General features: G+C 35.7%; 1 long non-coding RNA gene across 1 annotated transcript; it reads right to left on the reverse strand.

Moving 5' to 3' along the window:
- Positions 1 to 6,703: 6,703 nt before the first annotated feature.
- Positions 6,704 to 16,829, reverse strand: LOC145689095 (uncharacterized). The gene is made up of 3 exons (XR_014132093.1): positions 16,611 to 16,829; positions 8,203 to 8,349; positions 6,704 to 7,201 (listed from the first exon to the last, which is right to left on the reverse strand). It is a non-coding gene; the product is annotated as an uncharacterized LOC145689095 (long non-coding RNA).
- Positions 16,830 to 17,215: the final 386 nt, after the last annotated feature.

A 17,215-nucleotide genomic window follows, 5' to 3' on the forward strand; every position in this document is an offset into this window, starting at 1 on the left:
TCATGGATAACATGTTTATTTGAATTAAAAAATATGAGGTAGACATTCTGCGTTCCAGGCATAAGTTCAGAATCCGCCATTTTGGAAAATGGCCGATTGACACCCGTCAAAGTCCGCAGACATGCACTTTAGCGCTCCTTATACTCCTTCTAATTATCCAATTGTCATAAGTGATACATCGTTGGAAAGGGCATAGAACGCAGATTAAAACGATATATAACTTGTGTTCATACTGTCTAAATTTTAGAAGAAGAAGAAGAAGAAGAAGAAAAGTTAAAATTTAGGAAAAAAATAGGTTGTATTTCTATTCTTAGGCAGCTGGCAACACTTACACTTACCGTACGCCAACAAAAAAATCCAGCGTGTAAATTAGATATTTCTGTAAAACATACGCAACAATCATGCAGATCGGTGTTATACTAAGTAAGAGAAAAATCAGAAATCAAATATTCCCAATGAAGCACGTTTATTATTAGGCTTATGGAGGCCCCTCCTTTTCCCGTACTGTTCTCCACTAGCACTACGCAACTGAAACTAACTTGTCCATATACAATTCAACTTCGACTATAGATGTTGTAGTGTCATGTATGAGGAAAAATTTAACAAATAACGTATGATATAGTTCACTTATACATTCACAGTAATCAAAAGTTTGTGACACTTGATCTTCATTTATTTTCCTTATTAGCACAAGTCATGAAGCACGCACAAACTGAACAGCATATAACATTTTCACGTTTACAAGTACATCTCTTATTCGAACAACCGCTTTTACACCCGCAAGATTGGAAAATTCTGTCAGGAATGAAATTTATGTTCTGTACAGGCATTAAAACATCGTCAAGGTACCACCCATATTCTACTGGATTTAGTCTGTGATGAGGCGTCATGACTGATGCGCAAGTATGAACAACATAGTAACAACGTTTTAGATGAGTATACAGAGAATGTGATGTAGGAGGCAGTTCATTCAGTGATTGCAACAAACTTTTGTTGTACATATAGCACCTCAACTCATTAAATGTTTTTCCTTCACACTTTGGTTTAATAACTTTAACAAGGAATTCTTCAGCTTGAGAAAAAATCTTCTGATCTGGTGGAAATGATAGCCCGAAATTTTGTAAATAGAGTTCTGGATGTGCTTTCAAGGCTGACGTTTTAGTGCCAATCTTACTAGTGACATCTGAACCTGTTAATATATGAAGAGCAAGTAAAGATTTACACAAAGGTTGACCCAAGCGTTCAGCTAATGTATGAATGGGAATTGTGTTGTTTGCTGACCTCATCAACCAAAGTTCCTCTAGTCCATAAGAAGTCATCATCTGATAAAAGTGCAGAAGTAGAATGGCAACATCCGTATCCGATTACATTACAACGATTATCGATATTCCTTCCTGTAAAGCATGGATGCAGTGTGGTATAATTCTAAGATCTGCTTCCTCAATGTCAAATTCCAATTCAGAATGTGATTTTATTACAGAATTACAAATGGATATCACTGGGGTCCTGGAAGAATTTGTTGTTGTGCCACTGATGTATGTTCGAAATTCTAATTCTTGTGCCTTTGAAATTATTGTATCTTTAAAATACTTTTGCAGCAACTCTTTGTTCCTAGAAGACGCCCAAAATGTTTCCATCTGCACCGGACAGCACGTGGAGCTGTCAACTGTTAAGAGTTCAATTTTATCAGCCATCTTTCTTCTCTCTCTAGTTCCTTGCTTGATTGACCCTTCTAGGTAGCTGTCCAACACAAAGTCTACTCGATATGGTTTCCTACTCTTTACAGACATATCCAAGACCGTTTTGCACATTTCCTGGAAAGTTTTAATGTTTTTGGCTGGAATTTTTCTTAGTTGATTCATCACATCAACAGCAATACAAAAAGGTTTGTTGGTTGCAGTAGGAAATATACAATCATCAGGTACTAAATTCTTGAGTAGCTCAGATAATAGTATGTGTTTCGTAGTTCCTAAAGTAAAGCCATCTGAATCAAACAAATTATTGGAAAGTGTGATATTGTACTTCAAAATTTCATCAATATCATAGCCTATTTCCTTAGCAATTGCAAAAATCCTATAGCATTTTGCGTTCTCCTTCAAAGTTTTTTTTGCCATAAGATTGTTTACCTTTAACTGGTTGGTCTCGTTTATATCTTGGTTCCTTCAGTCTTACAATAGGATCAGACAACAGTTTAGATTTATTTACAAATCTATAAAGACGAAAATCTTCGTAAGCCTTGACTCCTCTCTCTAGAACACTTAAAATTAATTCTGCATCTTCCGAATGAACAACTTCTTTAGTCAGAAAGTTATGCAACTTCACAATTCCAGCATGTGGTTCGTACGGATTGCCACAATGAGTCTGCATAAATTGTAGAATGAACTGAACGTGAGATTCTAGCTGAACTGCAAGACTTCCTGTCAGTTCATGATGTAAGTAAAGCTCGTAAGTGACCAATGTGGTATTAGTCAATTCCCTAAAAGTATTGCATATAGACAGAACTTCGTGGTAAACTAATTCCCATTCTGCAACATATTCTTTTCGCCGGGTTTCTCCAATTATCCCACCACTGGATTTTTGACTCCGGTTTATAGTTTGTTCTAAAGCCATATCAGCTCCCACAGCATTGAATTGAGTATTTGTACGCCGAACAACAAATGACCTTCAATAAATTTGGTATAGATATTTGGATGATCACTGCTCAGCAAATTCATAGTTTCCAAGTACAATGAACACCATCTGACATAATTAATACAATTGAAAGTTCTAAATATTGGTAATAACTGTTGTACTGTCTCTAAATGTTGTAGCCATAGCCCTTCCCTATCAGCTCGAATAAGATTTTTTAGAAGTTTACCATGTGCAAAAATCCATTCCAATAACGAGCCATTTCATTTCTTTCCATGCAATCTGAGACAAAAGCATTTAATTTGTGACGAAGGTCAGAAATTAAATCACTCAGCTTTTGATACTGTTCTTGAGCATAAGGCTTGTTCCTATTATGCACTTCATCTAAGAGGAATTTTTGCTTCATCTTTTAATTTTTGAAACTGCTCCCCAAACATCTGAAAGAATGATTTCCATTGCATACGTTCAATAGCATCTGCTAGCATTAGAAAAGCTTTTAACGAACGATTGAAGTTGTTTCATTTTAGAATTGATGACATAATGTTGACACCGAATATCCTATTCTCTGTAAAAGCATGCTTAATTCCAGTTCCTGAAAAAATACGTTCCAATGCATTTCATAACAATTTTGGACATGTGGAACGATCCTAACATCAATATAATATCTTTAAATTCTTCCGGGTTCAGAAGTTTTATAGTTGCAGCAATATGATAGATTCCTCCATCACAAACAATTGGAAGTGCTTCTTGACGCAGCTGTTTCCTTATGTCTTGGAAATTCTTCATAGCTGTGTATACAGCTGCCTCATTTGTTGCAGGATATGGGATAATTGGAAGAAATCCTACTTTTTTCTTTGGAACGTTGGCCGAAGATATAACAGCATTGAAGCTATTCCATGTAGGCACAGTAGAATCATACTTGTCCTCTACATGAGGTAAGGCTCGGCACAAACTGATAATTTTCTCTTTGTTTGCAGCTAAGTTACTTTCTTTATATGATGTTTGCAGGGCTTCTGGGAATTTCATTGATTCTGGGAGATGTAATACCCTTTCACGATGGTAATAATTTCTAAGGATTTGGCATGGTAGGTGCATTGGCATTCTCTTACTTTCATTATCTAAATTCATGGATGAAACACTTGGCTTTGTCGGAAGAGTCGTTGAGGCATCTTGAAAGAGAACCATGACAATGTCGTGTGTTCCATGTAATTCAGATAAAGTAGCTTCCTCATGATCAAAATTATCGAAAGCGCCTACTGTAAACCCATGTCATATTAGATTACTAGGTAGTGGCACACTACTGTTGCTTGAGCTAATGGCATATTTAGCTAATATTTGCCGATTTCTCATAAGATCATTGTAGCTTACAGATAAAACTAGCTTGTTGAAAGATGTAATAAGTAGCTTGCTTTTGCATTTTTCATATATCGCATGAGCATTCATTAAATGAAGAGGAGTTTTCTTCTGGCCTCTGTGAACATTGTAGTAGACAATTTGAAATAGTGACATTGCTTTCAGTCCTTTCTCTGTCGCATTTTCAGAAAAGTTCTGTGGTTCACCTTCTTCTTCACATTCCTCCTCAAAATCTTCGTTATTTGGAAACATTTCTGATCGTTTCATACTAAATAACTCAACAAAAAAGCTTTGAACAACACTTGGTATCTTTATACTTCTCCATGCTGTGTTAAGTTGCGAAGCATCACAAAATTTATCTCCCAAACCGAAATCAACATCTCTTAAAGCTGATTTAAGAAGTTGTGCTGCTTCTTTAACAACATCATATGGTATTACTTTGTCTGCAATTTCTTCTGCACTAATTTTAGATGAAAACGCCATCAAAGACTCTTTTTTTCTTTAGGTTTAGAAAATCTAATAGCTTCTCCATGTTGTCGCAATAAAAATATCTTAACTTCTTTGTTGCTTATTACAATTTCGTTAGCAGTATCGTTTATCATATCTCTTATTTCGCTTAGTGTAAATCCCCAACCACTTTCAAGCAAGGGTGAAATCATGTCATTCACTCTCTAGAAAGCTGAAACTTTAATGTTGTCCACCTTAGGCACATTCTCACGACACTAACGTTCATATTTAGCAAAATATCCCTCAAGACATAATTTGTGATAACCCACACAGCAATGAAATATTTTCAAAACGTTTCTAAAACGTGTCATCATTTTCCTTCAGAAAATGTATCCTACTTCCCTTAAGGAAATATATTCCATATGTTGTTGAAAACATTTTCCACATAATACTGAAAATATTCTCTGAATACACTCAAAAACGTTGTAGAAATATTTTATACGCCGTTAGAAAAGTTTTCCAATAAATGTTTCCTGTACGATTTCCAAACATTACTGAAAAGGTATTTGAAACGTTTTATACAATGTTAACGGAATGGTTTTTAAAATGTTTCTCATAGAATATTTTAAAATTATTTACCAATAACGCAGATAATATTTTCCTACATATGCCAAAATATTTTCTTTACATGACAGAATATATTTAGTGAATATTTTTTTGTACATCACAGAAAATATTTAGAGAATAGTTTCTGTGCATGACAAAATATTTAGGGAATATTTTCTGTACATGACAAAATATATACAGAATATTTTCTGTACATGATAGAACCCAAAGCCCATAGGCCAACTCGGTTACTATTGCAGATACGAAAACAAGGTAAGATACAGAAGGAAATTTTTAAAATGCAGCAAGTTTTGTTTTTATATTAGTATACTGCCCAATAATAACGAAAAGTACAACGCTGCCACTGTTGGACAACACTGAATGAAAGAAAGTGTGGTTTGAAGTTATTTGGACCAAAGGGAACGGAAAGACACAATGAAAAATATAGTGCAAGACCCAATTTCGCGTCCTTCGTATCTGCTCTCCCCCCCCCCAACACCGTGGTTGCTACGCCACTGGCGTGGATATTGCATTTGCATGTTTATCCTTCACTGTGTCTCCTTTCAATTCTTCTCGGTGTAACTAATTTCAAACCACACATTCTTTCATTCGTGTAGCCCGACATGATGTATGGTAAGGCATTTTCTTTATTGAGCGGTACACTAGTGCAAAAACAAAGTGTTGCTGGAATTTAAAAGAGTCCTTGTGTTACCTTGTTTCCATACCTGCAATAGTAACCGAGTTGGCCTATGGGCTCCGGACTTTTGCGTCACTCTGCATATATGACGGCTTCTTGCTGGGAACAAATAGTGGGTTGAAAACAAGGCGGCCAGGCTGTGACATAGCAGCTGGAAGAAAACATAAGATTCTTCTGTACAATTTTACCTGCTTAGACATCTTTGCCTCACTCTGTCTTCATGACGAGGAACCATAGCGGTCTACACTCAGACAAAAAAATAAATAAATAAATAAAAACAAAACAAAATAATAATAATAATAATAATAATAATAATAAACAGTGTAAATTGTAACTACATAATGTTAGCTTGCTCTCATAATTTTAAGCATTTTTTTTTAAAACTCGAAATCTTATTTACACAGAATATTTCTGGGTGTTTCGCTGGTACTACTGGTATGTGGCCACGCCGTGCATATATGTTGGGGGGGGGGGTCTTATGTGACTTGCGAGATTCAAACTGCATATCAGTGTGTTCACAATCGTCGCCTGCCAGTTTTGAAAGCGGCTGTATTGGATTTTTTTTTTTTTTTAATACGAAAAGGATTGAAGTTTAGACATCCATTTCAAGAAACAATTGTTGGCAATCCTTTTCCTATCTTAAAAATAATAAATCCAATATAGCCGCTTTGAAAACTGGCACGCGATGATTGTGAAGGCTCTAATTTGCAGTCTGAACCTCGCAACATCACATAAGACACCCCAACATACATAGACGGCGTGGCCACATACCAGTAGTAGCAGTGAAACACCCAGAAGCATTCTGTGTGTAAATAAGATTGAGTTAATAATAATAATAATAATAATAATAATAAAAGCAGCTGATTATGAGAGCAAGCTAACATTATGTAGTTATAATTTACACTGTCCACTATAATAAATATACATATATGTCAGTTTATATCGGTTAGTAGCTAAATAAAAATATAACTGCACACTATTCTGGCTTTATTTCTTTAAATTCTCTTCAGCAGCATCTTCATGCTGCTTGTATTATTTGTTTCTATACATTAAGAACAATCTTCTCAAATATCAGAAATTCACATTTTAACTTGTAAACACTTGTTCTAGAAAATTATGTCACTGACACTAATTAAATAAAAATCAACAATATTTACTGAAAATATGTTCTACAAATCTACGGCGCATGGGCAATAGATCTTTTCACGAAATGTCACTTTTTGTACTTTCAAGAAATATCACATTGCTGAATAACCAGATATATATATATTTGCTTCTTTATAACGTCACTTTTGATTACCACAACTAACTATAATTTCGATGCTGCGAATTGTCAGTTAAAGTTCTGTGGAACTTCAGCTGAATTCTTAACTGATCTTCTTGATCGTCCCTGTATGACATGCTGAAGCCATATCCCAATAATCTACGCGATATCATCGTTAGTTACGTTTCTCTTGTGTTACACAATTTCTGAAAATAAAAATAATAGGCAGTGTTTAATAACATAATAACAGCAAGGAATGATTAAAGATCAATTATTACATCTTAAACTTACAAAAATATTTAAAATGTTTGTGTAGGGCCTACAGCAGCATGTGAAGACAATATTGTGTTACAAAAGTAAAATCCTGAAGAAATGTAAACGGCAAGGAAGACAACAGCTACAGCTGAAAGTGACATACCTCAGACTGTAGCTTACTTACGGACGTTGTAACATGTTGAAGCGGTCACACATTTATTTTTAAAAAGTATAGCATCTTATAAATATTAAACCTAATATTTAAAAAAAAAAAAAATGAAAACATATGGCAGCATTTGAGTTGATGAAGAACCAGCGTTTCATTCTGGAGGCTCTGATATCATATCTGGACCCGATCATTCTTTTTCCCTCAGTCGCACCAGGTGAATGCCGAGGTGGTTACTAAGGCCTTGATGACCGCTACCGTGCTCGATTTCTTTCCCCACGGAGCAGGCCATACATATTACTTTGCCTTATACAAATGAATAATTTTGTTAACGTTGCATTGCAAAGAATACAAAAAATCGCGAATGTAGGAATGAATCATGAAATGCTCAAGAAAACTACCATGACAGAACAATTCAGTAAAAGGATGAAATATACTCTATACATATTTAGCTCTCTCTTCCACGGACACTTAAATGTAACGTGTCACTTGAAGATGGGAAAATTGCACATTTTGCTAAAATAAGGATTTTCAAAGTGTTTTAAATGTTATAACAGCGCTTGTAGTACATGCTCTTGGGAAATAAAGTTTATAGGAAGATGATTCTGAGAAGTATCCATGGCACAATAGTATGTATTTAAAGCGAAAGAAAATAAAAAGGGCACCAGAAAGTTTTTCCTTTTTTACAAGAATTTAAACATAGTGTATCCCTCTTCAAATGACAACTTCTATAATTTTTTTCCACTCTGAAAATGAAATTAAAGAAGAGTAGGGAGAGTTTCTTACCTATTATTGTGTTAGTGATTAATGAATGCAAGCTGTTTCCTTTTGCACCGTGCCAACTAAATTGCTCAGCTATTACACTTGTCTTTTTCATGATGTTTCATGTGATGGCTTCTGAGCTGTGACCTCCAAGTTTTTCATTTCTTAGACCTGTAACGAAATATACACTAAGCACTCAAGTAATAGTAATGGAAATTTAGAACATACAACTGATGCCCTTAAACAAATTACATTGATTTTAGACGACGGTGTCACAGAGTATTCTCAAAAATTAATATTTGCACTGACATTTCGTTTTTCCAATAAAAGAAAGTTACATACTAATTTTCAAGCAGTTGTACAGGTTTGGCAAAAACCATGGTTTTTATTGAAAAAAAAAGTTTTTTTTGTTTAAATAATTTACTCTATGTATTTATATTAGATATGGACAGAAATTAGTTTGTTTCCTCTTGGTGTTATTATGCAACAACAAGGTTATGCTGGAAGGGAATCCAAACCGTTTCTCGGCTTACATCCAAGAGAAATTGTCTATTTCGACAGGAAACCGGGACTAATTGGTCACAAATGAGATTGCCCACTCACTCACGGACTCCTGATAAAAATACGTTGTACTGATCTTTACATAGGCCTAGTTGTTAATATAATTGTCAAGAGTCATTTCAGAATTACAAAAAGATAAGCAGTTACACAAGTAAAAACATTATACAGAATTACATATAAATCGGGAAACTCCCGCCTTAGCCACTGGGAAAATCCTGTTATTAGTTTAAATGTGTTTGTATGTAAAATTTTAAGGTCAACGTATCATATTAATTACAAATTTGTTATGTAGATAACATTCAACAAAATTAAAACAAAGTCGAATCCAAGATGATGTTGGAAGCTACGTAGGCAGTTGATACATTTTGCCAATTTCTATCAATATATTTAAGCAACCTTGGCTTCTTTATAAAACAACAGGCATTCAGGCAAGTAGAAATATATAATTTGGTTTCGTTTCGTATGTTTAGGCTTAACATCCTTATGAAATACCAAGGTTATCACGGAGAAGACTCTCGCTTAAAGGGACACCTTGAATCGCTACTTGGTTTACACTTGAAAGATGGGTTGTGGTTCGAACCGAGAATTGAACACGGGAGCCCTTGATTAAAAGGTGAAAAGTACATAAACGTAATGCAGATGGTGCGATATGTAAAGACGTCACCATGAAGTTCACATGATATAAAGTTTTTTTTTTTTTTTGTTTTGTTTAAACCAGCTAACCATGCAGTTGTAAATTAGGAATTGATGAAAGCAACGTATGTATAAAAATATTACGAAATCTACAGGAAGACAAGGAATAATTTAACAGTTTCAGAATATACACGGTGGTTGAAAAGTCAATACCTATTTTTAATCTAGATTATCCTAGAAACTAGCATCAGCTTTAGCTGGCGTGTAATACTGTTAACATTTTAGAATTTGTGAAAAATGCGGGTGTATACGTTGAAATTTAACTTAACCAAATGGTACACTCTAATAATGTATTCGATGAAAATAAAACTGTGATAGGTTGTTTACTTTTAGAAATATACATTGTTACAAATAAGAACTGACTTTACACGCACGCTGTATTCAGGGAGTAGTAATGCAGAAAACACAAACTATTCGCGAACTTCAACATGGATGAGAGATACTTTCCGGCATCCATTGAACAAGTCACGTCTTTCCAAATTACTTCCAAAGCAAAGCCTACACGAAGTTGTTCTATCAGAATTCATAAACAGAAAAAAATGAAATTTTTGAGTGTTACGTTCCACGATTATGCCGGTTAGGCTAAAGGAGACGGTGATGATGAGAGATGAATGAAATGGTGGAATGAAGAAAATGGGAGAACCCCGAGAAAACCCACGCACACGGTGTTTGTCCACCACACCATAAATATCAGAATTGTAGGCACTATAACGTCAGCAACCTATATTAATACACTAGTTTAGCATTGTTCACGGATTGAAAATATTATGTATAACTCAAGAAGCAGGTACTTTTACATGGAAATTAAGATGAAATGAAACATTTAGTTTAACGTCCCACGATTATGCATCGAGGTTAAGTGAGACGCTGATGATGAAAAATGAATGAAATAGTGGAATGAAGTAAGTGGGAGGAAACGGGACAGCCCCGAGAAAACACACGCACACGGTTTGTCTACCACAAAGCCCGATTGGCGCGAGCTGAGATCGAACCAAGGACCCCATGCAGCAGAGCTGAACTACGTACTTTCTAATCGTTTCAACTAGCTCTAAACGTACTCGTTTCGCTGTCAGACCAACAATTAAGCCCCTTTCACTCTAATATACGAAATTTTCAAAAACTCTTGGACACGTGTCTACTAATTTTTACCAGCTCCATTCTCCCTTCATCGCCGTCAGCACCCTTCTTCTTCCCTTCTAGGACATATATTTAAAAAAGAAAGTTTAATTACGTATCTAATTATTTTAAATTAGAAGTCCAAATACCAAATTCCATGTTTCTAACCTTCAAACCAATTTTTTTTCCTTTGCCCCTCTTTTTTTCAAATTTTTACTAAAATATCAAAAATCAGTGAAATACGTACAAATTATCTTGAATGAGGAGCCTAAATACAAAGCATCAAGTTTTTAAGCTTAAGGGATTCGGAGATGTGGCCATCTTATTAAAATGCTTTCACCCCTTTCCGCGTATCTGCCCTTTTTTTTTCATTCTAAGTTGTGTCAAAAAGTATATATATAATAATTTAAAAAAAAAACTGAAATACGTGTCTAATTATGTTAAATGATGAGTCCAAACTCCATGTTCCTAACCTTCAAATGTTCCAGGATATCGACATCTGATTATAATAATTGCAAACCCATCCCCTGTTTTTCATTTTCCCCTCTTATCTTCCCATTTTTACTAAAATATCAAAAAACCTTTAAAAACGTATCAAATTATTTTAAATGAGAAGTCCAAATAAAACTTCAAACATCTAAGCCAACGAGATTCAGAGATATGGCCACCTTATTAAAGTACTTCCCACCCTTTATTGCCCCTTTCCCGTAGAATTATTAAAAAATCTTCCTTAGTGGTACCATATGTCACAAATCCTATGTACTGTCCAAATTTCAAGTTTTTAAGTTAATCGGCTTGGCTTGTGCGAGGATCAATCAGTCGTCACTCAGACCTTTAAATTTTAGGTGCTGGTTTACTTTTCGCGCACCACATTTTGGAAGATATACAGATAAAATTCAAAACTATTCAATACAGGTAGATTTAAATGTATAAATACGAACACATTCAATGTTCTTGTGACGTGTCCAACTCATACGTTCACGTTGTGAATAATTTGAATGAAAACGGGTAAAAGTAAATACAATACAATCAGGGTTTGAAAACCCCGGCTTTTTTTTAAAAAAAGCCCAACCCACCTGGGCCCATATGGGGGTCTTCGGATATTTTCGGGTTTAATTAATTTTTCTTCGGGTTTAATTGAGTTTTTTTTTTAAAGTATTCCAATGCCTTTGGGGTAAAAGTGTTAAAATGTGATTTATATTTCAATATTATGATTGTCACAACTTGCAACGATTTTCTATTCACTGCTGTTTTGAAAAATGACTGTCATTTTGAAATTTTACGTTGGATCGCCGCCAAAATATATACAGTTAATGTAGAGTGTCTTGTGCTTCTACTCTGAAAATTTCAACTCGAAAAACAGAAAATTGCGGCGTGGATACCCGCTATTTTGAAATTTTAGGTTAGTATGTCGCCAAAATCTGTACAGGAAATTTAGTGTGTCTCGTACCCTGAAAATTTAAACTTAAAAGACGGAAAGTGGTACCCTGTTGTATGTGTGGTACAGGCAGACGAACGAACAAATGTAGAACGACTCAGCCCAATGCCCTCAGTGACATTCGCCAAATATGAACACCAAATATATTAATTTAAAGCAAATATATTAATTTAATTTAGAACAACTCAATCTATAACTCATGTTTTATAAAATAAATGTTTCAAAATGTCTTAAAATAAAATTAAATATTTTATCGCGTAATTTTTTTTTTTTTTTTTTTAAGTTCACTTCCGATACTTTGTGCGTTCAATTACGGGAATTTTCCGAGCACTTGTTGCAAGACTGTTCTCCCAGAAAATTAATTTAAAACAATTAATATATATGCAGAGTGTTTCAAAACAACACCGACAACGCTTGGGAGGTGATACCTGACACCAAGATAAGACAAAAGTATAGATCAACCTAGATGAACAAATGCTTCGTTTCGGAGTTATAAGCTGCCGAAAACATGAAAAAGAGGTAGTTGGTGAGGCAGGATTCTGAAACCTGTATTTTTCTATAGTGCACATTTTTGCTCCTAAGTGAAGTCTCGACACGACTACGGTAGGTCCCATAGTTTTGGCGCTATAGACCATTAAAGTTCATCTTTTCATATTTTCGGCAGCCTATAAGTCCGAAAGGAAGCACTTGTGCACCCAGGTTGATCTATACTTTTTGTCTTATCTTGGTGTCAGGAATCATCTCCCAAACGCTGTAAGTGTTGTTTTGAAATACCCTGTATAATTCATATTTCATAAAGTAAATAGTTTTATTAGGGGCGCGGTGGCTCAGTGGTAGAGCATTCACCTCCGGTGCTTGGGGTCCCTGGTTCGATTCCAGCTCGCGCTGTGTCAACTTTTTGGTGGACAAACACCGTGCTCGTGGGTTTTCTCGGGGTTCTTCCCTTTCCTCCCACTTTGTTAATTTCACCATTTCATCCACTTCTCATAATCACCGTCTCCTTGGGTTTTATCGGGGTTCTTCCCTTTCCTCCCACTTTGTTCATTTCACCATTTCATCCATTTCTCATAATCAACGTCTCCTTTAGCCTAACAGGCATATGCGTGGGACGTAAAACTCGAAGATTTTATTTCATTTTTTTTCAAATAGTTTTATTGTTGAAGTATTCAGTTCCGATGCTTTGTGCGTTTAATTGCGGGAATTTCCCGAGCACTTCTTTCGCGACGAAGGTTTATTATTTTCCGAAAATGCAAGCTTTCTTTACTGTACATCGAAACTTCCACTAGTACGAAGTTTCAATGCAGCACCTGAAATAGTAAGCGTTACGTACTCTTCGAAACTCAGAGCATTAAGAATCTTAAGTTTGACACGAATTTTTATGCTATTGCTGCTGTTGATTCTACAGAAAGCTTATTTGAAAACTAGCAACAAATAACTAAACTAAACTGTTTAATACACTCCATATTTACTAGTAGTACCAGCACCTATGGCCCTAAATCTATCAGATGTATGAGGGATAATGTCCTTCGACGTCGGGGAGTGGGCGAGCACACTATTTACGGAAAGTATTTTCTAAAATATAAAATTGCATATTTTACTTCAAATAGGCTATAAGCACAATCCATACATTAATTTGTTCTATAATTATCTCAATCTAAGGTACGGCTTTTTTAATGCATTCAGAACTTTATAAAGGTCTTACGTTGAATGTTGTATATCTTAACGTGAAAGCAACTAATTCGCCCAAGGAAAGTCCAAAATCTAATAAGAATCACTTCCAATGTGATCACCTTAATTGCACCAATAATATACTAACGAAAACCTCAAAAATCCAGGTGGGTTTTTCCGGGCTGAGCCCACTTGGGCAAACCCGGAATACAACACACACACACACACACACACACACATATATATATATATATATATATATATATATATATATATATATATACGCAAATCGCAGAAGAATAATTGTAATCTTTCGGCAAATCTAGTCTGATGGTCCCCTTTTATTTTATATGTGCCAAGTGAAATATTTACATGTCGCCTGCCGCAAACCATTCAAGAGTCAATAAGAAAATCAGCGAAAGAATTATAATTTTTCAACAATTATTTCGAGCAGCACGCCAGTAGTAAACCTGCACGCAGAATTAGGCAATACTAGAGCAGACTGTTTTACCAAATTTTGACGAATTCTTGCATCTTTCGGTTCCTTTTTGCAGAACATGCACTAAACAAAAAGAAATCCTTAAGTTTAACGTCCTACGATTATATCGGTTAGGCTAAAGGAGACGGTGATAATGAGTGAAATGATGGCATGAAGAAAGTGGGAGGAAACGGGAGAACCCCGAGAAAACCCACGAGAAAGTCCACACAGCGCGAGCTTGGATCGAACCAGGGACCCCAAGCACCGGAGGTGAACGCTCTACCACTGAGCAACCGCGTCCCCCTATGCACTAAATGAGGAGCTCTAAAAGAAAAAGCGAAACAACTTCTGCTAGGTGGCCAGTAAAAAAGCACGAATGCTATCTAAGTGAATCAGGGCAGAAGCACAGCAGGTGGGCCCGAGCGAAAGCGTAGCGAGCACGCACGTCAGTGACAAGGAAGGGGGTACGCATAAACGAGGATGGTGGAAAAACATTTACAATATTTGCAATTATTCTTATCTTCAGAAACACTTAATTACAATCCTTGAAAGAAAATATACCTTTCACAGCTAATACACGAGTGTAACACCGCCTTTCTTTCTTATCTTTCCAACAGAAAATAAAGCATGTAGGGCTATTACCTCTGTTCTGAATTTTTCTTCTTGAATAAATCTTTTCCACACTTTGCGCAGTTGATTTTACGCGCTTCACCATACCATGACTGCAGAAACTTTATAATCCTTCTCTCTTTATTACATAATTCTTTAAAAAAAAAAGTTTACATTACGGCCATCGCAATGTCCACAATTGACGTATAAACCGCAAATTTCCGGAGCTTACTTCTACCCTATTTGCATTCAAAATCCATTTCAATAAGCTGTGCAATGACAGAAATATTTACATTAACACTCTCATTCCTTCACGAAAAATATTTCACATCACATGTTATCTATAAAATTTGTTCTCGGTGTAAACGTCTGCTCAAGTGAACCCCAGAATTATTATAGTCCAGTGGTGTATTTAAGGGGGGCTTCCGGGCTTAAGCCCCTTGAAATTGTTCTTACTATATTAAAGTAAATTAATTATCTTGCAGAAGAAATTTAGCCAAGCCCTTCTACCCTGAAAAAATCGTAAATACGTCATTAAAATACTAATATACGCGCAATTAACCCGTCATCAAAATAGAAATGTACGTGCCTACTCCCTTCGGAAGCACCCCCTCTGACCCCCCGCCTTCACCCTCCCTGACTCGGTTAGATCGCATTCGTGCTTTTTAGTAGCCCCCTAACACAGATTGGTTTGTATTTTTGTACTGTACTTCTTATCCACACATCAGGAATCAACATAAATACGCAAATCGTAAAAGAATTGTAATTTTTCGACAATTCTGACGGTCCCCTTGAATTTTATCTATGCCAAGTGAAAAATTTATACGTCTCTTGGCGAAAATCATTAAATAGAGAACAAGAAGGAAAGTAGCGAAAGAATTATATTTCACTAAGTATTTCGAGCAGTGTTTCTTCCAGACCTGTTTTTGGGAGGGCAGTGGCTCCCCGGAGCAGACCAAAATAATACGTTTACAATAATAACTAGAACAGCATGAGCAATGTCCCCGGAAAAATACTTCTGAGACACTGCTTGCGAGTGGCACACCAGAAGTAAAACTGCACGCAGAATTTTTATAACCTGTCATAAAAATGGTAATGTACGCATCTTTTTTAACTCTTTACTTTGGGCATGGCAGTGATATTATGTCAGTACATAGTATTGCCGACCGAGCGTTAGCGAGTGAAGGCGGGTTAGAGCCCCGCAGGGCACGTCGTTTTCTCTCTTTCCTTCTTAGGAACTGTTACTGCAGGAACCGGGTCAGATCAATTGGTTATTGTCACTGCCTTACCTAAAGTAAAGACTTGCCCGTATCTTTTCCCTTTGGAAGCATCCCCTCGTTCGTGATGTCCTCCACCTTCGCAATGCTCTGACTCAGATAGTATCGGTGCGGGAAGGTACTAGAACACAGGTCCTCCATATAGGTTAATAGATATTTTTTTTGCACCAAAGTAAAATATTTAATTCACATAGTATTGCCGAGCGAGCGTTAGCAAGTGAAGGCGGGTTAGAGCCCCGCAGGGCACGTTGATTTCTGTCTTTATTACGGATAAATGGAAAGAGGAACTTGGGTTCTAGAACCCTGCCTATAGGTGCTTTTTAGTGGCCACTTAGTACAGGTTGATTTATATTTTTTGCACTGTAGTTTTTACGTCATACATCCGGCAGCGTATATATAGGCCTATATACGCAAATCATAAAAGAATAACTATACTTTTTCGACAATTACTTCTGACGCTCCTTTTGAATTTCATCTATGCCATGTGACGTATTTCAAATCACCTAGCGCAAATCATTTAGGAGACAATCTAGCATCCCACAAGCCTTACAGAAAATAAAACTAAATTATTTTATCTAGTCGTTATACTTACCGACTTTTCTTGTCTGTTCATTTCATTTCATTTCGGCCTCCAATTGGACACCTTCTTCATAGGCACGACCGTTTAATTCCAGTTGCCTTCTTCCTAATTATGTAATAAGTATAACCACAGAGGAAATTATTTTTTTGTTATTTCCTCTGTGGTATGACTGTGAAATTATATTCGAATTAGTGCTTCACATGAACTTCATGTATGTTGTCTTGTCTTAATTCAACATAGCGCGCAAGGAATGCTGGTACTTCTGATAAACAAATGACGGTTGATGTAGCGATGCTAATTTGCAATCTCACATAATGCCTATGCGAAGGCAGGATGTCATAAATTTCAAATTTTTAACAAATATATTTCGTTGATGCTGCTATAATTAGTATAATGATTGGTAATAATGCTACTACGATACTCTCGTGAGAGAATTTATTCAACATTTCATAAAATATTCTGGAAATAATTCTAAAATATTGCACGAAAATATTTCATTTAAGTTACAGGACAAGGTAACAAAAATATTTCCATACAAAATTAATAGGCGTTTTAAAAATATTTCTTATATTACGAACGAAATTATTTTTAAAGTATTCGAAATATTTTAAAAATTA

This window comes from Thermobia domestica, chromosome 7 (assembly GCF_964235325.1).
Source record: "Thermobia domestica chromosome 7, izTheDome1.hap1.1, whole genome shotgun sequence".
Lineage (NCBI taxonomy): Eukaryota > Metazoa > Arthropoda > Insecta > Zygentoma > Lepismatidae > Thermobia > Thermobia domestica.